This window comes from Neovison vison, chromosome 1 (genome assembly GCF_020171115.1).
Source record: "Neovison vison isolate M4711 chromosome 1, ASM_NN_V1, whole genome shotgun sequence".
NCBI classification, from domain to species: Eukaryota; Metazoa; Chordata; class Mammalia; order Carnivora; family Mustelidae; genus Neogale; species Neogale vison.
In genome coordinates, this window is record NC_058091.1 from 9569559 (window position 1) to 9597228 (window position 27670).

The 27670-nt window shown below is 45.2% G+C and overlaps 1 protein-coding gene across 3 annotated transcripts in view; it reads right to left on the reverse strand.

Moving 5' to 3' along the window:
• The window catches only part of SNX9 (sorting nexin 9), a 112533-nt gene that overhangs the window by 57480 nt on the left and 27383 nt on the right, over positions 1 to 27670 (reverse strand). The gene's annotated exons all lie outside the window — the stretch shown is intronic.

The window sequence follows — 27670 nt, forward strand, 5'->3', positions numbered from 1 at the left end:
CTGAGCTAAGCGCCCCAACACCGTTCCTTACAGAGGTCAGAAGTGAAAGCAGAGATCATTCATTCCAGGCACACTCACACGCAGGGACTGAAGGAACCCACGGATGCACTCATGCGTACACTCATGTAAGATGCACACGTGTTCCGATGACTCCCTGGCTGTGAGAATGCTCACTATTACCTAGAGCCACTGGGATGGATTTAACAGAGCTGTACCCCCAGCCAACTCACCTCAGAATATAAGATCCAGGGAGCAAGATATACTTAGGTTCTTCTGCTAGAATACTACCCACTCTACAATGGCCTACATGGCTGTGCGCACTGGTCAGCTAGCCTAACAGCTGGGATTTTCAAACTTTTCCTACAATAAAATCTTAATTCCGTGGAAAACAGACTAAAGGGAAGCTGCTCTGGGTGACGGGAGGTGGGGCTGCTCCTTTAGCCTCTTCCTCAAGAGGCTCCTCATGGAGTGCCTCAACCCGGACACATGATTCCCACAAACACCACTACGTGCGTATTCCAAGACGATCGCTGCTGTGAGCACCCGGGTGGCTCAGTCCAATAAGCACCTGCCTTTGGTGCTTTTGGGTCATGATCCCAGGGTCCTGGGATCGAGTCCCACATTGGACTCCCTGCTCAGGGAAGAGTCTGCTTCTCCCTCTGGCCCTCCCTCCCCAACTCGTGCTCACTTTCTCACAAAAATAACTAAAATTTTTATGTATAGTACTTAATATAATTTTTAATCCATTTCAAATTCTAAATAATTGTCTTTCATTGAACTACCTCATTAGAGAAGGTCCATCTTACCCAATGGAGGTAACATGTACCTAGGAAACCGACGATTTATTTGAAATATAACTGTCCTTAAGTGGCAAGTTCAGGCATATCACAGAGCTAGTCAAATAGGACCAATGGACCTGCACTCATTTAACAAATATTTACTGAACACCCACCACACGGTCAGGACTGGAGGCCTTCCTGCCTGCCAGTGCACTCGCCCCACACTTGCTTAAGGATGCCTGAAATCCTCAGAACGAGGAAGAATTCATAGCTACTGGAAAAAGGTTAAGAAAAAAACCCCAAAACCTCCAAATACTAATTTATTTTGATATACATCAAAAATAAGAAGACAGACTATAGGATGAATGTGCAACAAAGAAGGGAGAGTGAGATGTTGTTTACAGGCACTAGGCGGTATAGGTTGATGGTGTTCAATGGAAAATGATTTTGAGTTTTCTACATGTTTGAGGTTTTTTCTGAAACAAAATGTTAGAAAGAAACAAATGGTCCGGTCCGTCAGTCACAGAAGGGCATCATCGCTCCTGGCCTTCCGGGACTTCGTCCTGAGAGGCTGGGAAGGGGGAGGAGGGGGTAGGCTGCAGGCATGGAGAACTCCAGGGGTCAGCACACGGGCCTTTCTCCTACTGCTGAAAAAGTTGATACAATTCTGCTGGACACGTTGTGGGGTATTTTTAAAAAACCACATCACCCAAATCTCAAATCTCATGCATGGAGGGCAGATGCAGATAAATGCACGAGGCGGGTGAGGAGGGTCCCTGGGCCAGGCAGGCCCCCAGGACTGCAGACTTCCTGGGAAGGGCCTGGTGTGCACACAAGGGCCAGATGAGTAACCTGTCGTTTGGTTATTGCTCCTTAGGGATTCTGGCTAACAATTTGTTTTTAAAATGCAGCTAAATCCAACTAAAGACCACTACAGATTTCTAAGTCTTCTTGTGTGCCAAATGCACAACTTGATGGAACAAGATAAAAACTAAAACTGGAAACTCCCTTCCACATTTAAATATTACTGAACTTCAGCCACGTTAAAATGTATATAAACATTGTAGGTTTGTGTAAACATTGATTTAAGCCTTAAAAAGAAACCTAGAGAGGCTTCTTAAAAATTAGAATTGAGAGAAATTTTAGAGAACAAAAAATGTTAAAAAGCATATCCCCAAATGAGTGTAACATGTCAACAGAAAACAAATTTGAGCAACCACTTGTGCCAAGCTTAGCCTGGAAGCCTCTAGAATGGAAATCCTTGGGGCGTTATCTCCCTTTACCTGCATTTCTGGTCCCCCATCAGTTCCCCTATGCTTCATATGGCCTTGAGAAAAGGTCCATTTTTTGATACTGCTTTCCCCTGTGTTGGCTACACTTTAAGAAATGACTCAAGTGTTTTCAGGAGCTAACTCTCTGCACACATACTGTCAACAGCAATCTCTTCAATGCCAATACCAAAAAGTCTTACAGACAAAGGTGAAGGAGTAATAGACAGCAATCTTAAACCCAAGTTCCACTATTTAGCTACAGTAAAACAGACATCAGCAGATCCAAAGCTGTCCATGTCCCAGGCACTGGAAGAGACCTGGTGTGTGAATACTCCCATCACCCTCAACACATATTTCCCAAAGTATTCAATCTCCTTGACCACATTGTAAACATCTGTCTGCTCCATATCCCTTCCTTCTGGAAACTTCCTGCTTGACTCCAAGCCATTGGTAAGCATATAACCCAAACAGGGATAATCAGAACTTTTTCCCAGAAAATGATACAGATGCTGGGGAACATGAGTCTTTTCCCCTGAAGATGCTGCCAGTGGCTAACCAGCGGAGGTATGGAGAAAGTCCACCTTTGGTGGAGTGGAATGGCAATCCTGTGGAGATCGCTGAGGAAGCCTGAGGCTGCTCTCCTGCTCTCAGACACAAGAGTCAATGGCTCTCCTTTCTTTCATGCCTAAGCTGAGTTCAGATTTTACCGCATAACGCACAACAGAGGGAGTCCAAGTTGATACAAACCAATAGTCCCAAACCAAAGAATTTATTAAGAAGACATTTTCAGGGGCGCCTGGGTGACTCAGTGGGTTAAAGCCTCTGCCTTTGGCTCAGGTCATGATCCCAGGGTTCTGGGATCGAGCCCCGCATCGGGCTCTCTGCTCAGCAGGGAGCCTGCTTCCCCCACCCTCTCTCTCTGCCTACCTCTCTGCCTGCTTGTGATCTCTAATATATAAAGTCTTTAAAGAAAAAAATAAAAGACATTTTCAATAAAGAGAAACACTGGATATAGTAAGTACACTACTATGTTTCCAATTCTGCAAAACAAAACACTTAGAACCTAAAATGAACAAGAGAATTAAACAGTTCAAAATGACAAAAAACCTGGCAGCAGAAAGTTCCTGTGGGGGTCAGAATATAGAGGACAGGTCCTCATCCTTAAGCATCTGCTTCTCTGGGTTTACATAAATCACAATCAAATCTTGGGGAAAAGCAGTAAATCTTCAGCAATGTAGCCCTCTCACTTCAAAAACATAGACACTCAAAAATTAAATTGAAAAATTTCAAGGGATGGATAGATCCCCTGACAACTGAAGTTTTGCATGTGATATTTCTATGTAACTAGTTCACCTTTTCAGATGCCAAGCTTGCTTTAAAAAAAAAAAAAAAAGATTTTTAATTTATTTATTTGAGAGAGAGCACGCATGTGCACGGGAGCATGACAGGGGAGGGCCCGAGGGAAAGTGGGGGGAGCAGACTCCTCACTGAGCAGGGAGGCCCATTGCAGGACTCAAATCCAGGATCCTGGGATCATGACCTGAGCCAAAGGCAGAGACTTAACCAACTGAGCCACCCAGGTGCCCCTCAAATGCTAAGTACGTTTTACTTAAGCATGCTGTTTGCTTTCTGTGAAATCGTATATGTTGGGCTGGCAGGAAGGGCTACTAAAGATGGCGAAAAGTTCCCGCCACAAGACCTGAACTCGGACTGAAGAACAAAGGTCCAAGATGGCGAAAAGTTCCCGCCACATGACCTGAACTCGGACAGGAGAACAAAGGCCCAAGCAGGAATCTGAGACCCCCGCCCCGGGCTCCTGTGGACCAATGGGATCCCGACGAGCAGGCGAGATATCCAAATAAGGGAAACTTCCAAAAGACTCCTGAGCTTCCTCCAAGACCCCTTAAAAGCCCCCTCCTCCCTGCCTTGGGCGCGACTTCCGCCAGTCTGCTTTCCAGAGTTGCGGAACCTCGCCCGAGGGTGCCCACCTCCTCCCGGTGCAACTTTCTCGGCTCCCCTTCTCCTGAGCCCTGAAACTTCGCCGGAGAGTGTTTTTAATAAATCTTGCCTTGCACCCACTTTGCCTGGTGTTTGTTGTGTTTATCTCGCTGGAAAAAAACTTTACATTTGGTGCCGAAACCCGGGAAGTGATTGAGCCCCCACACAGTGGGGAGGCTCTCTCCTTTCCCTGGCCAAACCGGACCTGCCTTTCTGAACGCCACTTCTGAAGCTGTGGTGAGTTTCCCCTGATTCCGCGCCTCCTTCCGGAAAGCCCTGCCCTAATCGCGGCCGCATCAGGGTGGACCCCGCCGGTCAGCAGGTGACCTCCGTGACTCCGAGAGGCTAGGAGACGTCCTAACCTCTATGGCAGTCGACACAGTTTTTCCGCAACCCAGTGGTGGACGAGGGGACGCCTTCCTCCAACCCTCGGGTTGCCCGGCAACGAATCGTGGGGACCTCCCAATCCAAATTCGACCCTAAAACATCCCGGGGGTGTTTTAGGCCTGCTGGCCAATCTTAAAACCCTGGAACTGGACCAGGACCTGCGAAAACGACGTTATTGTACTGTCGCTTGGCCACAATACCGATTAGACAATCAGTCCCAATGGCCTCCGGAAGGCACATTTAACTATCAGATTTTCATGGACTTAAATAACCTCGGCAGACACCAAGGCAGATGGGCCAAGGTCCCTTATGTCCAGGCTTTCTGGACTCTGCGCTCTCGCCCCTTCCTCTGCTCTCACTGCTCCACCTCACAGGTCCTCTTGGCCCGCTCCCCTCCCCTTCCCCTGCCACCCACTGCTCCCAAAGACTCGGACCTCTCCTCCCTGTCTCCTCTCTCTGAACCCCTGGAGAGCTTCACCCACCACTGACAAGAGGGCCCCTGGTTCCTCCTCCTCCTCCTCCTTACCATGATCCTTACCCCAAGGTCTCTTAAGTTCAGGATTTCTGAACCGGCGCCCTCGTCTACCCCCTCCTCCTCTCCTTCCCCACTCCTTTCCGAACTCCTGACAAATTTATCCGCAGTAAACGGGAAACTCCAACCAAAGTTTACTGAAGGTCAAATAGACTCTTGTTATTTGTTAAAATCTGCTAGCAAAGAGATGCCTAGAACTGATGGTTAATTGTGTGTCTCAGAGTTTTAATGGGTAATTCTTAAGGTAGCTTTCAAAGTCTTTGGTAACCGTTAACCAAATGGGATAAAATACCAGAGCGCTGGTCACCAGAACTAGGTTTACGCTTTTGAAATCTGTTGGTAAACATCTTTTGTACTTAATTGAATTCTGTTGTAACAGCCGCAGGGCTACTGTTTGAGCTAGAGAATGGAAGGGGAGACTGATCACCTCCCATTAGCCAGAAATACCCAAAGAGGAGGGTGTCCAATATGTTTGAATCTGAAGAGTGCCTGACTGCGTGAATGTGTCTGTATGGCTCCACCCACACTAGGGCTCGAAAGCCCCCCACCCCTGAGTTAGTCTGCCCCCTAAGGGAGGTTGCTGGAGTTGAGGAAGTTCATGCGCCCGCCCTTCTCTGTACAAGACCTTTCCCAAATTGAGAAACATTTGGGCTCCTTTTCGGCCGATCCTGATAACTATATCAAAGAATTCCAATATCTGGCCCAAGCCTATGACCTCACCTGGCATGATTTACATGTGGTCCAGACCACCACCCTCACCACAGAGGAGAGGGAACACATCCAGGCTGCTGCCCGGGAGCACGATGATCAGGTCCAGCTCACTGATGCTGCCATGCCAGTTGGAGCCCAGGCAGTCCCAGCTGTAGAACCAGGTTGGGATTATCAGGATGGCCACGATGGCCGCCGGCGCCGTGACCGCACGGTCCAATGTCTCATAGCCAGCATGCAGGCAGCCTCTAATAAGGCCGTTAATTACGACAAGATTAGGGAGATTGTCCAGGCCCCTGACGAAAACCCCACCATGTTTCTTAACCAATTGACTGGGGCTTTAGTTCAGGACACTCGCTTGGACCCCACCTCTCCTGCAGGGGCCATGGTACTGGCTACTCATTTTATCTCTCAATCGGCACCGGATATACAGAGAAAGTTCAAGAAAGCTGAGGAGGGCCCTCAGACCCCCATTTCTGACTTGGTGAAAATGGCATTTAAGGTCTTTAATTCCCGTGAGAAGGCGGCTGAGCTTAAACGACAAGCCAGATTCCAGCAAAAGGTTCAGTTGCAGACCCAAGCCTTGGTAGCAGCCCTGCGGCCGGCCGGCTCCGGGAGCCAGCAGAGAGGGGCAACCAATCGCACCCCCCGGGGGCCTGTTTCGAATGCGGGGCCAAGGGACATTGGGCTCGCCAGTGCCCCAATCCAAAGACGCCAACTCGGCCTTGCCCTCAATGCCATTTGATGGGCCACTGGAAATCCGACTGCCCTAACCTCGGGGTATCTTCGGCGCCTCAACGTGGGGGACCCCCCGAGACAGTAAGTCCGGCCTTTCAACTGCTTGGATTGGAGGACGACTGACGAAGCCCAGACTCGGCCACCCCTCTCACCCCGGCCAAGCCCAGGGTTACGCTCCAGGTAGTGGGTAAGTCCATCTCCTTTTTGCTGGACATGGGGGCTACCTACTCTGTTCTGCCTTCCTACTCGGTACTTACTCGAACCTCACCAATTACTGTTATGGGGGACCTCCTCCAATCCTAGGGTGACCCTTCCCCTTACCTGTAGCCTGGATGGGTTCCCCTTCCCCCACTCGTTCCTATGATTCCTTCCTGCCCGGTCCCTCTACTGGGTAGGGACAATTCTCCAGAAACTAAGGGCAACTATCTACTTCTCCCCTACCTCCCCTCTATCCACCTCAACCTGTTTCATCCTACACCTCTCCACTCCCTCGACCCCTGCTCCAGATGACCTACCTACTGTAGATCCTCAGGTGTGGGACATCTCAGAGCCCATCATTGCTTCCCACCTTACCCCAGTTAAAGTACAGCTTAAGGATAACTCTATAAGTTTCCCTCTTGAGCTCAGTTTCCTATTTCCTTAGCCCACTGCCGGGGCCTGAAACCTATCATAGAACGGCTTTAACGTCAGGGACTCCTGATCCCCATCATTTCCCCCTGTAACACCCCATCCTCCCAGTACACAAGCCCTCAGGTGCTTATCGACTGGTACAAGACCTTAGGCTTATCAATGAGGCCATGGTCCCCCTCCACCCAGTCATTCCTAACCCTACTGTCTCACGTTCCCCCAAACACCTCTCACTTGACTGTACTGGACTTAAAGGACACCCTTTTCACCGTCCCCTTGCACCCTGATTCCCATTTTCTTTTTGCCTTCACCTGGGAGGATCGTGACACGCACACTTCTGGACAACTAACTTGGACTGTTCTACCCCAGGGGTTCAGGGACAGCCCTCACATTTTCAGCCAGGCCTTGACTACAGACTTACAGCAGTGCATCCTTAAGGCCAGTACTCTACTACAATATGTGGATGACCTCCTCCTCTGTAGCCCCTCCCTCTTGGTCTCCCAAGACGACACCTCCACCCTACTTAACTTTCTGGGGGCCAAGGGATATCAAGTCACCCCCTCTAAGGCCCTCAACATGACCTTAGGGCAGCCCATCACGGTCTACTCTCCTGCCGACTCACAGACCTTAGCCACCGATCCCTGGCCCATCTGACTCCTCCTCGTCTCCAGCTATTCCATCTGCTATTCCTAGAAAACTCGCATCTCTCTCTCTCTACCTCCCCCCTGCTTAAACCCTGCAACTTTACTGCCTACACCCTTGCCAGATAAGGGGTGGATCTACATTCAGGACAGGACTGCCCTGCCAGGCAATCTGGTGCACACCTTGACTACTGACATCCACCGATCCCTCCATAGTGGCCCACAGACTCTCCACTAATTTCTTCAGCCATTGTTCTATCATCCTTCCTTATCTAAGGTAATTAAAGTTGTCCACAGGGCTTGCAAAACCTGTTCCTCCGTGAATCTGCAGACCAGGACCTAACCATCAGCTCCGAGGTCATCAGCCGGGGGAAGACTGGCAACTGGACTTCACTCAGACTCCTTGCCATAAAACCTATCACCAACTATTAACCATGGTTGATACATTCACAGGCTGGATCGAAACAGCGGACGTGGTGGCTCCAATACTCATCGAGCACATCATCCCGAGGTTTGGATTGCCCCGGACCCTCCAGTCGGACAACGGACCCACCTTCATCTCCAGTGTAACCCAACAGGTAGCTGAGAGCCTCAACATAACCTGGACACTTCACATCCCATACCACCCACAGTCATCGGTAAGGTAGAAAAGGTCAACAGGCTGCTCAAAGCCCAACTCACCAAACCTACCCTAGAAACCCGTCTTTCCTGGCCTACACTTCTGCCTATTGCTCTCACCAGACTCCTGGCTACGCCCCGCGGGTCTTCGGGCTTAAGCCCATTTGAATTACTATTCAGCCGGCCCTTTCTTATAAATCATAGCCTTCCGGCCATTTCCCCACCTCTTTTATCCTATCTACCTTACCTCACCCTACATCGTCGGGATACCCCTCCCTATTGACTGGCCGCTCCCCAACTTCAGGGCCACAAATAATAGGGTCCATATTGGTCCTATGGGGGAATCATACCTATTATTAATTAATGTGTCCTCCCCCCTTACCACAGCAGCTGCCATATCAATAACTCCTCCCTCCTGTACTGTACTCCCTCGGGAATATTTCTCTCGTGCCCTCAGGGAACCTATCGCTGCCTGACCACTAATGACTCCCTGGGCTGTATATTCATTCTACTATCTCCTTCTACCACCATCTACTCTGAATCCCAGCTGCTATCCATCCTATTCCCCCAACACCGTGCAGGAAGGGCTGCCTTCCTCCCATTCATAACGGCAGGAGTAGCCACAGGGGTGGCAACTGGAACAGCGGAGATAGGGACTTCCATAGACTTTCTTGACGAACTCTCCCAAGCCCTGAATGATGACACGGAACAGGTTGCTGACTCCCTCACAGTGCTACAGATGCAAATCACCAGCCTGGCAGCCTTAGCTCTACAGAAAACGGACGGGCCTTAGACCTTCTGACTGCCGAAAAAGGGGGGACCTGCCTATTCTTAAATGAAGAATGTTGTTACTTTGTTAACCAATCAGGTATAGTTACCTTCAGGATCAAAGAACTCAGGGATCGGATCCAAACACGGCAGCGAGACACGTCCTCCTGGGGCCTGGACCCCTACAACTGGGTAACCTGGCTGCTCCTTGTGGCGGGACCTGTATGCATAATCCTCCTTCTAATCTCAGTTGCTCCCTGTCTTTTCCGATACTTGCAGGGTCGCTTACAAGAACTTGCCCGAGTGTTTGTCAATCAACTCCTCCTCCAGCCCTACTCTCGCCTGCCCACTTCTGACTACCCCTATGATGTCGCCCCGTATCAGCAGGAAGTAGCCAGAACCCAGTGGACGCCCCTGACACCATTATCTTAAGCAAAAGGTCGGAATATTGGGCTGGCAGGAAGGGCTACTAAAGATGGCGAAAAGTTCCCGCCACAAGACCTGAACTCGGACTGAAGAACAAAGGTCCAAGATGGCGAAAAGTTCCCACCACATGACCTGAACTCGGACAGGAGAACAAAGGCCCAAGCAGGAATCTGAGACCCCCGCCCCGGGCTCCTGTGGACCAATGGGATCCCGACGAGCAGGCGAGATATCCAAATAAGGGAAACTTCCAAAAGACTCCTGAGCTTCCTCCAAGAAGCTCCCTGCCCTGGGCGCGACTTCCGCCAGTCTGCTTTCCAGAGTCGCCGAACCTCGCCCGAGGGTGCCCACCTCCTCCCGGTGCAACTTTCTCGGCTCCCCTTCTCCTGAGCCCTGAAACTTCGCCGGAGAGTGTTTTTAATAAATCTTGCTTTGCACCCACTTTGCCTGGTATTGTGTTTATCTCGCCGGAAAAAAACTTTACAGTATACAGTTAATGCCTTCCTCTATCTTGTTTTTACACAACTATCCAGACCATCAGAAGAAAAAGAACTTCATTTAATAGACTCAGAATATTATTTTATTTTATTTTTTTAGACTCAGAGTATTATTATAGCCTTAATATACGCAGATGTATTTGTCCTTATTGTAAATAATTAAGACTTAAATGCTTTTCAGTTTACAACAATCTGTGATTTCAGTTCAATCCTGGCCTGTAATTGCTCAGTTGTTAATTTGCATCAGAGAATCTTATTTAAATTACCCCTCTAAAATATCCTGTTAGATTTAGCCACTGCTCCAACCTACTAAGTTTTCTGAATTCTGAAGCCATCATCAACTATACCCAACTACTGCTTCTCCCTTCCCGCCCACGGTCCTCAGAGAGCCTGATAATGCATGCTGTCCACAGCTCCCCCTGGGTCATTACTAGAACTGTTAAAGTAGGGCACGGCTGAGGTCCCAGACGGCCAACCACGCTAAGAAACTCCTTCCCAGAGGACTCGGATCAATTATCTCATTTTGGGTAGGTGGCTCTTAAAATTTCCGAAGAATGCAGGGGCCAAGGACAGGCCGCCCCCAAGATGGACCTCGTGAGCGTGAAGATTATTCTGAGCTGAAGGTAATTAAGGCCCGGCAGCTCGAGAGAACGGTCTGCCCTTCCCTTAACTTCCGAGAAGAATCCACGTTGGGGGTCTTTCCCAGAAGGAGGGTTATCAGCAGAGATAAATTTTATCTGAATGACCCACCCGGACAGCAGGGCAACCATCTAATTACGAGGTTATCCACTCTTCTCATGCCCTGGGAAGTAAATTTCTTTCCCCTGAAGCCCCAGACCCCTGACCCCGTCTCCTTAGGCCGCAACAATCTATTTGAAGGAGAACTTCAACCACCTGCATTTTGACCTCAAACTTTCTAACTGATTAAGTTCTTCTGCCCAGCTTATCTCTTAGCTCAGGCAAAAACAAAACAAAACAAAACAAACAAAAAAACCCCACCAAAAACCAAAACAAAAAAAAACCCTGTGGGCAAAGCATGATGAGAACCACAACTACTCCCTTCAGCAATAAGGTCTGCCCTGAGCCAGTAAGACCCCACATGCCTGGCCCCAACATGTGGGGCCTTCACGGCCCACCTGCACCGGCCCAGCCACCTTTGCCCCCCAGTTTCCTTCTATAAACCTGGAAGTACTTTCTGCACTTTGGAGACCGACATTCAGATGCTAGGGTGTCGTCTTCCTGGTTGGGGGCGCTCAGTGAAACCAATCCCTTGTTTTTACCTCGGCTCCTTTCTCTGCCTGCGGATTCTGTCGGTGGCGAATGGCCAAACCCAGTCTGTCTGGCACCCCTGTACCCCAGCTACACAGATGCCTCATTTTGCCTGTGTGGATTCCCTGTACGGATGCTACTAAATTTCATTTTCTCTTGTTACTCCCTCTTCCAGTCCAGCTAGAAGGACAGGAATGTCCCTAGAAAGGGACGGGAATTCTTGCTCTGGGACAGCGGGCATAGTTGGCAGGATACTTTACTCGCTGGCCACCTCGCGCCCTGGACACAGCTGCAGCTGGGAGATCCTGGGACACGTGACCAGCAGCCACAGAAGGGTGACATTTCTTAACCATGTCAGCCTCCCGGAATCTTTACCTGCAGAATTGTTGGAGGAAGGCTGGTGAGAGCCCTTTTCTTACTTTCTAAACTTAGATTAGCAGGAGAAAATGTTTGTGGAACTAGTTCTTTGGGCTTAGTGACTCTGGGTCTAGTTGGTTCCTGATCTATTTCCTCCCAGAGATGGTCTCTGTTCTCCTTTGCTTCTCATCATCTGTTGCCAACAGACATCTTGGAAGCCCAAGCACAAAACGAGTGGGCAGGGGTCGAGCACGTAAAAGCTGCTGAAGCACTGGCCCCTCAAGAAGACTCCGTGATAGAAGTTGGTCCCAGAACCGGGTAGACTGACACTAGGTCACCTGCCGACTTCAAGGAAGCTTCTGCGCAATGAGGTATGCTGTAAGACAACACAGGGTCCCCAAGGGCACAGCACGTCCCCCGCAGGGATCAGCGTGGCTCCGGGAGACCCAAGGCTTACATAAAGCTGTTAGAGTTTTCCTTTCATCTGCTCCGTGTCCCAAAAGCTTGGCTTTATACCAGTGGGAATATTCTCTTTGGTCTCCACCATCCAGAGCATGCACCTTGGAGGCCAGTCAAACTGACTGGGGATCCGAGTCGCTCTTTCTCTCCAGCTGTGCCCGCTTCGGGGTGACTGTCCTGAGAGGTTGCAGCCCAGAGGAACTTTTGTCATCTCAACCGCCGCTGCTTGATCAGGGCTTGAGAGCCCCATTCCAGAAGCACCTGCCTGGTGTTCCAGATAGCAGGCCTGTGACGGGAGACATCTCCCATTCTCGGGGGACACCGGAGACACGCACCATCCTTACTGCCTGTGCCTCTGCTTTCTCATACTAGTTTCAGGAGTAAAGCTTTTGGATCACGGGGTCCGCATCACCTATGCGCTTCTCTGGAAACCTCTTGTAACTTTGCTTAAGCCACTAAAAGGCTTATTAATTTGAGTTGCTATTAATAGATCCTACTCACCAGTGGCCAGACAATGGATTCTTAAAATTGACTATATTAAAAAAGAGAGAGAGAGAGAGGGAGAGAGAGCTCTCGGTGGTGTTATCAGTATAATGGCCAGCCTCAGGGACTTCCCTGACAAGATAAAAAGAACAGAAATTAGCCTTAAGACTTAAAAATAAATGTCTACACCCAAAGTAAATTCCCCTTCTTAAAATCCAGGCTCATCTGCCTGTTTTAACTTCCCTTTCCCTACAAGGTTTACGGGGATCATTCTGGTCTAATCTCTAGGCTCTCAGCATCTGGGCTGCTCATGTAAAAGCTGAAAGCCGGAAGAGAAATCTAACAGAAGCGCCCGAGACTGGCACCGAGGCACCGAGGCTGCTGACTCCTCCTCCCCCTGGGCTCTGGGACCCCTCGGCCTGCTTTGGGCATTCTGGTACAACGTCCTTTTCTGCAGCTGTCTCCTAGACGACCCTGCTGGGAAAGAATTCGCATCCCCTGGACAGCTGCAGATCTTTTATATTATAAAATCCTTTTACCTCTACTTTCAAAAGACCCTACCCAATTTAGAACGTAATTAGATAGATTACTTGACTATATTGACAACTTAGCCTTCACTGAGGAAACTGACAACCAAAATTTCTCCTTGGCTGTTATACAAATGATCTGTGAAAGGCCAGTGTCTGGAGATTAACTGAAGCCAAGGGTAAATTTTTTGCTAAACAAGCAAATTTAGTTAAAATATGGTCCAATCCCTTGACAGTGTCAGGTTATAATCCAGGTCTTTGGGGAATTAGGAACCACTGTCTTTCATAGATAAATCTGTACAAAATCAGAACAGCAACTCTAGAAACACGTTAAAGCTCACCAATCTTTACCAATCCCCAAGCCTCACCTAGTCCTCTAAAAATGTTTGTACATATTATAAAAGATCAAGATATTGGAACGTAGTTAGTTGTTCTATACCTAAAAAATATAAATGTTTTAAATAGCAATTAACAGCAATTACCCTGAAAGTCTAAGAAAAAAAATTTTTTTAACATTCTTTCTCTATCCCTTGAAATTCTAACTCTTATCATGTCTTTGAAATGTAAACACAATCTCCTGAGACTGAAGGAAAAAAAAAAGAGAAATATTTAAAAATTGGGCCTGTAATGTCCTCTCCACAAATAGTGGAAATAAAATTAAGATGCTGTTCGTATCTTGTCTGTGTATTTTTCTGTGTGTACATGTACACATACATGGTAAATGTGAGATATTTTCTCTATCTCTGGATGGTATTGCTAAAACGAGCCTATAAAAGAGCTTTAGTTGATTTGGAGTCAAGCACCTGTAAGGACTGGCCATCCTAAAGCTAAGATGGAAACTAACCCAGTGCTCCTGGGTAGCTCAGTGGGTTAAGCCTCTGCCTTCGGCTGGGGTCATGATCTCAGGGTTCTGGGATCAAGCCCCACATCGGGCTCTCTGCTCAGCAGGGAGCCTGTTTCCCCTTCTCTCTCTGCCTGCCTCTCTGCCTACTTGTGATCTCTGTCAAATAAATAAAAGAAATCTTAAAAAAAAAAAAAACTAAAAAAAGAAACTAAGCCAAATATTTTTCAAGTTCAAGTGATCTGGGGCAATATTTGGTATTAAAACTAACTGAAGGTTGCTGGTTTAATTAAAGCAGATATGCATTTAGAGTTAAATATAAAACGTTTATTCTGCTTGTTTACTAGTTTACTACAAGTCAAGTAAGTTCATGGTATCTCTGTTGCAAAATCTCCCAGAGGGAAAAAAATACTTAGAATAACGGCTGACTTTGTCTGCTGCCTCATCAAGTTTTATGGGCAGTTTAAGCATAACTGTTGAGAACAAGTAAATTAAACAGATATCAATAAAACAAAAAGATTTGTATGTAAACTTTTAAATAGCTTCCAAAATCTTCCATCACCTAAAAATTTCAAAGAATTGCTAATAAGTTCAATGATGAGTTAAGTTCACTGATTATCTAAGATCATTTCCAATAAGATAAAATAAGGAAACATTCAGTAATGAACATGGCTTATCTACTTCTGTCTTACAACGCAGAAACTAAGGATAAATTTGGGTCTGCTAGTAATCATACTTCATGCTTTACTGAAAGACTATTATGAAAAAAAAAACTACATTTAAAAAAAAATAAATCCGCCAATCTAAAGAATTCTGGCATGACAATTCACAATTGAGTACTACTTAGTTTCCACTAGAAATTAAGATTGCTAAGCATCAAGAATTCTAAAAAATATAATCAAGATCACTGGAAACAACAAGGGAAACAACTTGGTAAGCAAGGAAAATGGGAAGTGCTTTTCGTAAGAAAAAATATAAGGAATGAAAATACATATTTTTTGGGGAAAAAGAAAATAATTTTGTCCTCGGGTGGAGCTGGTTATTTAAAGAGGGAAAATGAACTTGTAGAAGGTTTATGAAAAAACAGTCTTCAGAAGGAACTTTATTTGTGGTCAGTACTGGTTGAGATGAGGAAAAAATTTAAATAAGTAAATGAGTTTTAGTATCAAAAGTACCCTGGTACTTCTTTTTTTCTTTGTTAAAAGTACAAAGTTCTCTTGAACTATTGGTCTGCTCTCCATAAGATGTTAACAAAGGTTTTTCTTTACCTATTAAGTTTACCTGCATAAGAAACTATTGTTTGCCAAAATAATTTCCTATGCTTATCAGCTCTTTGATTACTTAAGAAAACAGAGTCTTAACAGGAAAAGATCTAAATTTTGCTCACAACTATGAACCTGTATTCTCCTCTGAAATCTTGTACTCTCATTGTGGTTAAATGGATAATTATGGCTTCATAATGACTTGTGATTCTATTTAGCTGTCCAAACCTTTGGATACTTCTGACATACTTCCTCAAAACAATTTCTAAAATAAAGTCTTTTGACCACATAATCTGAGGTGTTCCAAAGGGCCCACAGAATGTTTCAAAGATTTTTTTTTTTAGAAATTAAAGTAATCAGGTTTATTTGGTATGTTAAATTAAATGGGAAGCACTGTCAAACAAATGATATTCAACCTTGCTGCATTGCACTTACATAGACATGTTATTAAAAAATAACATGTGTTTTAAAAATTATATGAAACTCCTAGAAATACAATGCCCTGATACATTATTATCTTGAAGCATGTCACGAAAATAATCAAATTTCCCTGTCAACTGCACAGTAATGAATTATAATCAGATCTTCAACCATGGCCATTTTTAAGTTTCTCATCATTTACAGACAGTTGTACTTGGTAACTCAGATACCTCTATAGGAAGTTCCTGCAAAAGTGCTGCATCTTTGATGAGACGCATGGAAAAAGCTGAGCCACGGTAATCTGGTAACCTTCAGCTCCTAAAACAGTACTAGGTAAAAATTTCTGGGGATCTGAGAAGACAAATTAATCATGTGGAACTGAATTAAGTTGAGGAATATAATGGCACTCTTTATGACTTTTTGTTTGGACCACTGCTGACTTTTTATAAATGTTTTGTTTTTCCCAGATTTAAGAAAACTTTTTCTCTTAAACCAACTCATTGTTATTTGATAAAACACACCTTTTTGTACAAATGGAAACATTTATACTTTCTCCTTAGCTAAACCCTCCAGAATTCAGAAACTTAGTGAGTATTCTTATATGTTCATAGCAATCTATTTGCATAGGTTCAGTAATAATCTGTTCTCCTTATGACAAGACACCACTGGAAACACTGACTGTATTACCAAAGTCCAGACTGGAATGCCATATTTGAGAGAAACATGCATAGACGCAGATTAAACCAGACAGTTTTAGGGAACCAACACTGACTTTCTGTATCCAATCAAGCTCTACTGGACACAGCAGCCGGGTACATTGCTTACAGAGTCGCTAGGAGCCTGACTACCATAGGCTTACCTTTGATAACATACCTGCCTCACCACCTCTCAAGATGACTTTGTACCAACTGACCTACTGTCAGGACTAACAACCTACCAGCTCAATACTTTCTAACTAGGTTCCATGTCCAGCGTGGAGCCCAACACAGGGCTTGAACTCATGGCCCCGAGATCAAGCTCTGAGCTGAGATCAAGAGATGGATGCTTACTGGGCCACCTGGGCACTCCCTGTATCAACTTTTAATGTGTGAAACTGCAGGAAGTTTCAGAGGAGGAACTGTAAGGGCTGGGGGCAGGCCACCCCGAAATGGGCCACTCTGGCACTTGGATTATTCTGAGCTAAAGGGAACTGAGGCCCTGAGGGCTCAAGAGAAAGTTCTGCCCCTCCATTAACTACATAGAAGAATCCAGTTGGGGGTCTTTCCCAGAATGTGGTTTATCTGTTGAGATAAATTTTATCTGAGTGACCAATCGGTACCGCCAGGCAACAATCTAATCACCAAGCATCTATACAACTTCTCAAGCCCTGGGAAGAGCATTCCTTTGCTGGAAGTCCCAGACCCCTACCCCCCTCTCCTTAGCTCAGAAGCGCACATACCCTTCATTTTGCCTGTCACTGGAATTTCCACGTCTGTGTGGACTCCCCCGGGTGTATGCTATTAAATTAGATTTCCTCTTGTTAATCTATTCTCAGGTCAATTTGGTTCTTAGTACAGCTAGAAGGACCCTTGAAGGGACAGAATTCTCCCTTACAAAGGAAATAGCCTGGGGCATCTGGGTGGCTCAGTCTGTTAAGCATCGTAATTTTGGCTCAGGTTATGATCCCAGAGTCCTAGAACCAAGCCCCACATCTGGCTCCACTCTCAGCGGGGAGTCTGCTTGAGGTTCTCTCTCTCTGACTCCCCCCCACCAATTTGTGCATGTGCATGCACACACATGCTCCCTCTCCCAAATAAATTTTTTAAAAAATGTCTCCTTAAGTATTCACAAACAATGTGTTTACTATCTATTCAAGAATACAGTCAGGATGATAAAGTTCTGTTAAAGTTTTATTTTAATAGCTGCTCTAGTAAAAGATCTCCCAAAAGAAGAAATTTCTCAAAGAACTGTAGCAGCCATAAAGAATGGCTGAAAACTTTTCTTATGCAAAAATTTCAAAACTACCAGTGAAATTGTTATGTTCTTTAAATGTTTTTTCCTAAACTGGGCTTATATCTGTTTTCCTGAAATATGATGCACTTAGAGGAATTTTTTCACTAGTGATCAATTCGATGAGGAATTAGGGAAATTTCCAAGACAAACAGAAATATAAATAGAAATTCACTGAGTATAGGAATATAAACTTCCAAGACATATTTAGAATAATCTTAAATCTGACTGTAACAAAGGGCAATTATACAATCACAAGAGGAAGAGAAAAGTTCTGAGGAGCCATCATAAATAAATCACATTGTACGATCCACTTCCACACTATTTCCTTTCTCCCTGTATCCCGTGCATGAAGCATGGTTCTGGAAAGCTCTGGGACCAAGGAAATCCTTGCAACCAAAGCAAACTGCTAGAGACTGGGATGATTTTAAGAGACTTTCTACCCAAACTCACCCAGACTAAAGCTTCTTTATGTGCTGTGTATAAGAACAATTGGACAAAGGTGTTTTAATAGTTATTTGGTTAGGTGACAGCAAACTGGCCATATCACATATCATGTGTGGTGTGTGTGTGTGTGTAACATCACTATGATCAAGTAACGTGGCAAAACAGCCATTTCTGATACCCACATGTGACTGCCCATTCTGCCCACAGGTCCTTCATAATTGCACATACACATGAAAAGTTAACTGGATATTTTTTTTATTTTTAAGGCCGTATCAAAATGGCTGCATCATACTAAACAATTTGATGTAGTTGCTTTAAATTGGGGTTGATTAACCTTTTACTGTAAAGGGCACGATACTAAACATTTTAGGTTTTCCAACTGATACAATCTGTCTCTGCGGCCCTAGTGCAAAAGCTACCAGACACATTATGCAAATGAGTGTAGCTGCATGCCAATAAAACTTTATTTACAGAAAACACACGGCAGGCCAGATCTTGCTCCTGAGCCATAATCTGCTGATCCCTGTAACATGGGTAGGAACAGAGTTATAAAAAATCACTAACATATATCGCACAGCATATAAAGGAAAGAATCTCTGTAATTCACATCACAAAGGGTTACTCTTTCTAATATAGAGAGCTTCTAGAACTTCAAAAAAGACCAGCAACCCAAAAAAACGGGCAGAGGAACAAACAGTTCATAGAAAAATATAAATGGTACTTACACTATGAAAAAGAAAAAGCTCAATTTCACACATAAAGAAAAATAAATTAATTCGGAAGATACTGCCAGATTTCCATTAGGGGCTGTACCATTTACATTACTGCCAGCCATGAATGTATGTGTATATATATATGAGTAATGGTTCTCTGTAGCTTCACAGACAGAATAAATTACCCAATGTTTGGATTTTCTGCCAAACCAGGGAGGGAGACATGCTATCTCAAGACAGTTGCAGAGATAAATTGATCCTTTGACTAAAAATCTCATTTTGGGACTTCCCTCCCTAGACGCACTTCTGTCCACAGGGTATTTATGACAGATGGCGCCGTACACGACCCCAGCGTCTAGTCACAAGGAACTGGTGAAGCGAACCACGGTCTGTCACCACAAGGGATTATCAGGCAGCAGCAGAGAACTGGAACAGTCCGCAGGTGCTGGCCTGCAAGGAGACCGGCACCGAGAGAGGACAGCCACCACGGAACGAGCACACAGAACAGCACTGCTGCTCCTAGGCAGAAGGGTATTTGTATTTGGCAGCATTTCCACCAAAAAGCACTAGAGGAACAGATTATTTTAAAACTGGTTACCTACAGAGATGGGAGTGGAGAGGAGTGCATCACTCAGTGGATTTCTTTTCACATCATTTCCATTTTTTAAAAAAGATTTTATTATTTATTTGTCAGAGAGAGTGCACAAGCAGACAGAGAGGCAGGCAGAGAGAGAGAAAGAAAGAGAGAGAGAAGCAGACTCCCTGCTGAGCACGGAGCCCAACATGGGACTTGACCCCAGGACCCTGGGATCATGACCTGAGCGGAAGGCAGCAGCTTAACCCACTGAGCCACCCAGGCGCCCCATGTCATTTCCATTTTTAACTGTGTACATGTACCACCCGCCCAAGAATTCTAGATTAAAATGGGAGGAGGGAGACACCATTTCCAGTAGGAGCAGAAAGCAGAAAGCGACCTGGAAAAAGCTTTACGATATTCCTGAAAGACAGACAATTGGAAGAACTGGGCAGTACAGCAGATTATTTGCAGAAGTGGCCACAATAAATCCTCCTTGCCCTGCTGGGACACCACTTCTGCCACGTGACTTCCAGTCCTCCAGCACGTGAGGAAGTGAAGGCTATTTTACCACCTCTTGACTCTGGTCTTGTTCACGTGCTTGCCTTGGCCAACAGAGTAACAACAAATATGACCGAAGAAGGCATGATAAGCACTTGCCCACGGAGTCTTGCCCACCTCAGCGATCGCTGATCCAGCCCAGGTTGGCCTCTGCAGACGAGGCCATCCCACCCCGGCCAGCCCAGTGGCCCCGAGGAGAGCCCAGTGCTGTGGGGGGGGCCACTCAGAGCTTCTCCAGCCCCAGCCAGGCTTTCCAAATTACTGGACCCACCCACCGCCTACCTACAGAACTAAAGAAAGTTGTCTTAAGTTACTGAGTTTGGGGGGAGGGGTGTACTTTCTTATGCAACAAAAATTTAACACATACAAGAACCCTCTCATGTTTTTAGATGAGAAGCCCCAGGATTAGCGAGATAGCAACTCCAATTTTTTCACTGATTTTAATAAAAATGTGAACAGATTTTTTCCCCCTGAAACAGAACAAGCTGATCCTAACATTTGTTTGGCCATATAAATACACTAGAAAAAAAAAATCAGCAAGAAAACAAGCAGAGACTAGAAAAAGTAGAAAGTCCACAACTAGTCCCAAAGACATGTATAACAGTGCTTATGCAGTAGTATAACAAAGTACTATGAGGATATTATACTGTTACACAGCAACAAATAGATCTCTCTCAAAAAACCAAAGTGGGACGCCTGGGTGGCTCAGTAGGTTAAAGCCTCTGCCTTGGGCTCTGGTCATGATCTCAGCAGGGAGCCTGCTTCCCCCGCTCTCTCTGCCTGCCTCTCTGCCTACTTGTGATCTGTCAAATAAATAGATAAAATCTTTAAGATTTTAAAAACAAAAACAAAAAAACAAACCAAAGTGAATCCCTACCTCATGCCTTATCCCAAAATAAATTCCAAGATGGACCAAATACTTACACAAAGGGGAGGGAAGGAGGAATCCCAGAGCAAGTGCCCAGAATACAATTTTCAAATAGAATTTTTCATTAAAAGGAATCAGATTTACATAAAGAAATGGCTGATTTCAGGTTTCAAAGAGAAAAAACAAACAAACAAGAACAAAACCCATAACAATATACAAAGATGGGCCTGGAACATCTTTTCCTACCTGTTATCAAAGACACTAGCAAACCTGCTACGACCTAATCAAAAGGACACAAAGCTCCAACTCGCAAAGGAGCTTGCTGTCCAAATAAGGGACAGTACGAGCCACAGCAGGGACAAGGACTGCGGTATATTTATTTAAATATATTTAATATTTTTATTTATTTAAATATGTGAGCTCAAAATGATAAAAATAATTGGTCACCATTAAAGGATATAGGGAACCAATGCATTTTGAAAACTGGTAAATACAGGTGAAAAAAACGAGGCATTTATCCTGCCCCTCCTTTACAAACTGTAGCATTAACTGATCAAGTAACAGATAGGAAGTTTCCCTCTATAAAAACAATCCAGCTAATGCAAAATGGTGCAGCCACTATGGAAATCAATGTGGAAATTTCTTTTTGGGGGGTGGGGGGGTGCACAGAATGTCTTACACTATTAAAACCCGAACTACCATATGTTCCAATAATTCTACTTCTGGGGATTTATCCGCAAGAACTGGAATCTGGATCTCAAAGAACTATCAGCACTCCCATGTTCACTATAGCATTACTGATAATAGCCAAAGTACGGAAACAACCTAAGTGTCCTTTGACAGATGAATGGGTGAGGAAAATGTGATATACATACATATATGATGGTGCTTTATTCAGCTTTGGAAAGGAAGGAAATGATTTTTTTGAAAAAGATTTTATTTATTTATTTGAGAGAGAGAAAGAGCATGAGAGGGGAGAGGGTCAGAGGGAGAAGCAGACTCCCTGCTGAGCAGGGAGTCCGATGTGGGACTAGATTCAGGGACTCCAGGATCATGACCCAAGCCGAAGGCAGTTGCTTAACCAACTGTGCCACCCAGGTGCCCAAAAGGACGGAAATTCTGTAACATGCATAAATGTGGATGAAACTTGAGGACAAGTAATAAACGAAATAAATGAAAAAGGAATAACAGAACTAGAACTGCCAGTACTGCCAGTTACAAAATATACTTGAAAAAGCAATTTATGTCTTACTGCTGCTCTAAATCCTCATACCAACTTATAGGAAATATACAGGAATATATTCAACTGTGCAATGAGGATGTAAGAAAATCCAGGTTTAGGAAGTTGTAGAATCCATTTTCTCTAACAAATCTCAAAGACAAAGCAAGCCTGTCGGGGGAGGGGATGGAATAGGGGAACCCATAAATTAAGAGATTCACGAGACTGATCCCCAATGCAATATACACAGACTTTATTTAGATTCAGAGTCCAACAAAATGCAAAAAGATTATGATATGGCAACCAAAACGCTGACCACTCAAGAGGTATGTGATATTTAGAAGTATTCAATTTTTAGCTATCAACATGGTATTGTGGGTATATTTTTATTTTTGTTTTTTAAAAAAATCATTGTTTTAGAAGATTCGTTTATTGGAGAGAAAGAGAGGAAGGGAGTGTGGGGTGCATGTGCACAGGGAAGAGGGAGAAAGCTGCGCAGACTCCGTGCCGAGCGAGGAGCCAGACGTGGGGCTCGATCTCACAACCCAGAGATCACAACCCGAGGGGAAATCGAGTCTGAGACCTAACGGACTGTGCAACCCAGGCACCCCTGTGGTTATACTTTTAAAGGACTACCCATCTTTAGAAACAGACTCTAAAATATTTATGGATGAAGTGATAAAGGATCTGGGATTTCTTCGGAAATTGTGTAAGAGCAGGGAAATGGAAGCAGTCTGGACGGTACAAGATGAGCTGACAGTTGGTGAAGCTAGGGAATGGGCACTTCGGCCTCATTATGCTATTCTCTGTTCTTGAGTATGTTTGACATTCTCCATAACAGAAAAGGCTTTTCAGGAAACTGTAAAAAGTACCGAATGAAATTTTAGGAGAATGTGAAAAAGAACCCTGCGGTAGAGGAGGACTTTGATGTGAAACACAAATCCTTAAGTCCTCCAAAGGCAAGGAGGGAGACATTTCTCTTCGCCCAAGTAAAACATACCTGCCTTGCCTGGCAAAAGCCAATATAAATAAGATAAAAACTAAATGACAAACGCGGAAAAGAATATTTGCAATTCCTATCACAGACTAAAGGGTAGTTCCCCTACTCTACAGAGGACACCTCCAAGTCAGTTAAAAAAGGATGGCTCTAAAAAATGTAAAACCTCACTTACAAAACTAAACAGTATTATTTTTCACCAATCAGCATGGCTGGGAAACAAAAATGAAACTCCTAAAATGAAACTCCGAACAGCATCACGGTGATGAAGGCGTAGGTCCAGGGAAGCAGGTTACTCCCATCCCCGGACGGAAGTGAGAGGCAGCGCACGGCATGTCTCTCAAAAATAACACACACAACCTCTCTTACTCAGAAATTCCCCTTCTAGGAATTTATCCTCCAGAAATACTCACACGTTTGCACAGTGACGGGCCTAAAAGTGTAGTCACCACCGCGCAGTTCACAGCAGCGAGCGTCCCAGCACTGCCAAAAGGAGCACCCGCTAGGGCAGGCAAGAACCAGCGGTGCAATTATCTCTAATGAATATGTTAAATACGAAAATAAAGCAAGTGTACCATTTGTGTGAAAGAGGGGAAGACGCCCCTGCGTGTCTGTGCACGGAATATCTCTGGACGGACAGAACAAACAGGGAACACTCGTCCCTAGGAGAGAAGCTGGCGGGCTGGGGGAGGAGACAGACAGGAGAGGATTTCCAGCCTCATCTCTGCTGCACCTCTTAGCAGGTTGTTGTTGTTGTTTATTTAACATAAAGCTACTGCCTGGTCAACAAAATTAAAAATGGAAAGCACTGCTCTGTACCTCCCCCTAGAAGGCTCGGAATGCTGCTGAAAATCCCAGGGTCCAGGAAGGAAGGCTTTCTCGGTTGTAACAAACCCAAAAGGCTCCAAAGTGCAATTTAGGAGAGGACTGGCTACATCGTCCTGGAGCTCTGAGTCCGGTGACTTTCACCCCACAAAGACGTATACATAATACATTTTACAAAGCAGTACAATGAAGTTTAAAAAACGAAAAGTTCAAAAATCTCCTCCTGCTCCTGAAAGGGCACAAAGTGCTAAGAGATGTGAAAGTAGCCTTCAAAGACGTCATGCATTTGGCACACGTGTTTGCACACGTGAGAACCAACTAGCACCACAGTGCCTATGTTCCTCTCCGCTCCATGTTTTATTTAATCTTGGGACTGTTCGTACTGGCACGTCTACCTTGTCCTCTAGGGCAGCTGCAAGGTTACTGACCCACTCGGCAACCTCCAGGGCAAGGCGTATGAGAGCTGACCTAGCTGTGGTTAGGAAGGTAACTTCACCCCACCCCAAATTAAGTTTTATGGTTTTCCTGATTGTTAAAGGTCACGTGCCTTGTAGCAAAAAAGGGACAGAAAAGTATAAAAGAAAGCCGTACCCCAAATTCCAAAGATGACTGGGAAACTCCAAAGATGACTGGGAAACTCACACACTCCCAGTAACAGGGTCTAGGGTCTGTGCCCCCCTCCCCTGGGGCCCCAGCACCGTGTTGAGAATGTTCTCATTCCCCCCACGAAACGGAGAGGAAATGCAGTCACTGACAACACCATGGTGATGAGTGGACTTTGGAGCCAGACCACGCAGGGACAACTCCCTACTCTACCATTTCAACAGCTTTCTGAACTTGGCCAAATTCCGTCCAGTCTGCCTCAAATTCCTCCAGAATAAGTTAAGGATAACAGCATATGCCTCGTGACACGAATGATAAATGAAGTCATAAATGCAAAGTGCTTAGAACAGTGACTGGTACCAAGGGCCCAATAAATGTCAGTTATTATGACCTTTGGGTTTTTTGAACATTATACACACATTCTGTTTTGGGCTAAAAGTTGTTGTGTAACTGCGTCCTCTCTCCAGCCCACCAAGTATTCTGAACCAGACTTGGGCTTCAAGACAGAGCTGAGGACCGGGTTCCTTACTCCCACAAAAGGTCCTGCTGTCATCTGTTATGTCACCAGGTGTTGCGAGGACCAGCCCCACCTCCCAGCACAACACATGCCGCCCCCTCACCCCGTGTCTCCACAGTACCACATGCAGGTAGGGATATTAGGGCAATGCTGAGGATGGTCAACCCCGATCATTTGCAAAAATAATAGAATAATGAAAAATTAATAAGAAAACCAATTCTAAGATAAACGGGCAAAGGACAATAGTTTCTCTGTAAATAACTTGATAAAAATACAACTGGGAGGGTATTCCCAAAAGTCACAAAAACCAAACTACAAAGCACAAGAGAGAGAACCACAGGAATGAAGAACCTTAGGGAAGAAAGTCCCATCAGTGAAACACATCATGTACCTGAGACAAAGGCATGACCCCATCAAGATGTCAGTCTACATGTACACTGCGGTTTCATCCAAAATCCCAAGGGGATATTTGGGGAGAAATTACAAATAAACTCACCCTAAACACACTGTGATCACTTTACAAACGGCACCCGAAACACACTATGACTTCAGAAATACAGAGTGACAACACCTTGTTTTCAGCACTTTAAAGCCACAAACAAAAGCAAGGACCATGTTTAAGTCTGTCAACACTTCATACAGCTCTTTAACACAAATTCAGCACAGTTTCCAAAAGGGCATAAGTACCTTGATATATTTATTTTCCCCATGAGAGTAAATACTTAGTTCAGATTAAACTGTCCTGTAAGATAAACTCCTGTTTCAGCTGTTAGCCCCTTCTATCCAGTGCACGTACTACTTAGCCCTTTACTGTACTGATTACTTTGTGCTAAGACTCCAACAATCCCACTTGGGAAAAAAATCCATTATCTCATGAAAGTTAAGAGAAAAAGTCATCACAAAGGAATCTGTCAAAATATTGTACTATTTTCCATGCCTTCAGTTCCTCAGTGAACTGAAATTTCCCCTAAAATCAGTATTTCTTAATACAAAGACTCCCAGAGGGCTCGCTTGTGCGCCAGGGAAAGGTCCAGGTGAGGGTTGATCTGAGCTAACGTGCAGCGTTCCCGGTCACTGGAGACCTGAAGGGAGACGCTGCAGGTAACCCTGGAGACACTGCGTCTAAGCAAGGTGGTAGAAATAATCAGTCGCGTGCCCTAGAACTTCAGCATCATTTCCCTGGGATAACCTGCATCCACTGAGGGCCTCAGAAGGATTCAACTACTGAAAGCGAAATGAAAGAGGCTATAGTACAGACCAAATAAAATACAGAAGAGCAAGACTAGTCCATTAAATGAGTAAGTCACACACCAAACTTTAGCAGTTAAAATAACAAAATTAATCAAAATCAAGGAGAAGGCCACAGTGGAGTGACAGGTACTCAACTTTCCATCTTACCATATACAGCTAGAAAACTGGTCAAAACACATGAAACAACAGTTTCCAGATGTTGAGCAACAGGGCAGCAGGGGACAGTGAACTGTGCGAGAAGGGAAGCCGTGGGGTGAACCCCGGGACGCCTCCAGCTTTCTGCCTGGAGAGACCTTCTGACCCAAACACTATGGGAAGAGTCCAAGAGAAGAACCCCAGGCAGAAAACACAGTCCTGCGAAGGTGAAGGGCCACCAAGACCAGAATTCCGGGAGGCTCAGCAACTGAGGACAGACTCTGAAAGCCGCTACTCCGAGAAAAAGCTGCAGAGAGCCGCAGAGAGGTGTCCTGGGGCCTGCCCATGAATACTAAGTGGCACGCAACAGGGTAAAGTCTTTTTTTTTTAAAGATTTTATTTATTTATTTGACAGAGAGAGATCACAAGTAGGCAGAGAGGCAGGCAGAGAGAGAGAGAGGAGGAAGCAGGCTCCCCGCTGAGCAGAGAGCCCGATGCGGGACTCGATCCCAGGACCCTGAGATCATGACCTGAGCCGAAGGCAGCGGCTTAACCCACTGAGCCACCCAGGCGCCCAGGGTAAAGTCTTTAAGACCAAGCACACAACAAATACAGGGGAGCTGTGGGCTGAGAAAATGCTCAGAGGTCTGGCAGAGCTGGGGGCTGCAAGGAGCCGTGGGGGAGGGGGTAGCTTCACTGAATGCACCCAAAGCATTCACCGTAGAGACCCCAACAGGGCTAGGGGGGCTCAAGTCACCTTAGGAAAAAGTTACTCTGGACAAAATTGAAAGAACTGGACTAATTGACAAGTAACTCAAGTGCCTACCAAACACACCTGGACACTCTTTAAAGGGAGAACACACAATCCAGACACTCAGCAACACGCTAACACAATGTCCACGATCCAGTAAGAAATCAATAGACAAGCCAAGAAAGAGAAAAATGTGACCTAGGACAAGAACATCAGTCACCAGAAACATATCAGGAAATGACAGACATAATAAAATTGGCAGACACTTTAGAACAGCTACTATAAATATGTTTAAGGACTTAAAGGAACATATGATTATAATGAGAAAAATGGATGTTAAAAAAAAAAGATCCAAATGGAATGACTACAGTTGTAAAATGCAATTTCTGAAAAATAAAAATTTATCACATGGGCTCGACAGATAATTAGACATTCCAGAAGAAAAGATCAGTGAACTTGAAGAAACAGCAATAGGATGAAAAGAGGCTTTGGAACCCGGGTAGAGCCTTCGTGGCCCATGAGACAGCCCCACACAGTCTAACACACATATGACTGGAATCCCAGAGAGGCAGCGAGGTATATGGAAATTTCTGAAGATGTAATGGCAAAAAAATC